Source organism: Mus musculus, chromosome X (genome assembly GCF_000001635.26).
Source record: "Mus musculus strain C57BL/6J chromosome X, GRCm38.p6 C57BL/6J".
In the NCBI taxonomy this organism is placed as follows: Eukaryota; Metazoa; Chordata; class Mammalia; order Rodentia; family Muridae; genus Mus; species Mus musculus.
The window spans coordinates 164,863,284-164,864,210 of record NC_000086.7 but is presented as its reverse complement, the minus strand read 5'-3'; the positions used below and the strand labels follow the sequence as shown (position 1 = coordinate 164,864,210).

The 927-nt window shown below is 46.0% G+C and overlaps 1 pseudogene; it reads right to left on the bottom strand.

Moving 5' to 3' along the window:
- Window positions 1-404: 404 nt before the first annotated feature.
- On the bottom strand, window positions 405-604 carry Gm15216 (annotated as a pseudogene).
- Between the last annotated feature and the right edge of the window lie 323 nt (window positions 605-927).

The following is a 927-nucleotide window of genomic DNA, read 5'->3' as shown; positions in this document are numbered from 1 at the left end:
AGGGCTCCCAGTGTAGGAGCTAGAGAAAGTACCCAAGAGCTGAAGGGGTCTGCAACCCTATAGGTGGAACAACATTATGAACTAATCAGTACCCCCAGAACTCGTGTCTCTAGCTGCATATGTAGTAGAAGATGTCCTAGTGTGCCATCATTTGGAAGCAAACTTTATATGCTCCAGTACAGGGTAAAGCCAGGGCCAAGAAGTGGGAGTGGGTGGGTAGGGGAGCAGGGCGGGGAGGAGGGTAGAGGGGACTTTCGGGATAGCATTTGAAATGTAAATGAAGAAAATATCTAATAAAAAAAATTGAAAAAAACTTTTTTCAAGAATTAATACAAATGCTTTATTTAACAGTTGCAGGTCACTCCATGGACTAAGTAGTGGATATCCAGAACCCAGCAGCGAGATCAGCACAACCTCTGAGCTTCTCTTTCTGACTCCAATAGGGTGAGCACATCACCCTCTCCAACGGGGCCTTTGACATTTCCGATGATAGAGCAGCTGGTGTCATCCATAAATTCCACTTGCACTGTTCCTGTGAGCCTGTCCTGCCCAGCACTTTGGTTACCCTAGCCAGCTTGATGGGCTGCACACGACTCGTGCCCATGATGGCAGCGATCTGACGGATGTTGAAAGATTTTTTTTTTATTTTTTAAAAATTTTTATTGGATATTTTCTTTATGTACATTTCAAATGCTCTCCTGAAAGTTCCCTATACCCTTCCTCCACCCTACTCCCCTACCCACCCACTCCCACTTCTTGGCCCTGGCGTTCCCCTGTGCTGGGGCATATAAAGTTTGCAACACCAAGGGGTCTCTCTTCCCAGTGATGGCTGACTAGGCCATCTTCTGCTACATATGTAGCCAGAGATATGAGCTGTGAGGGTACTGGTTAGTTAATATTGTTGTTCTACCTATAGGGTTGCAGACC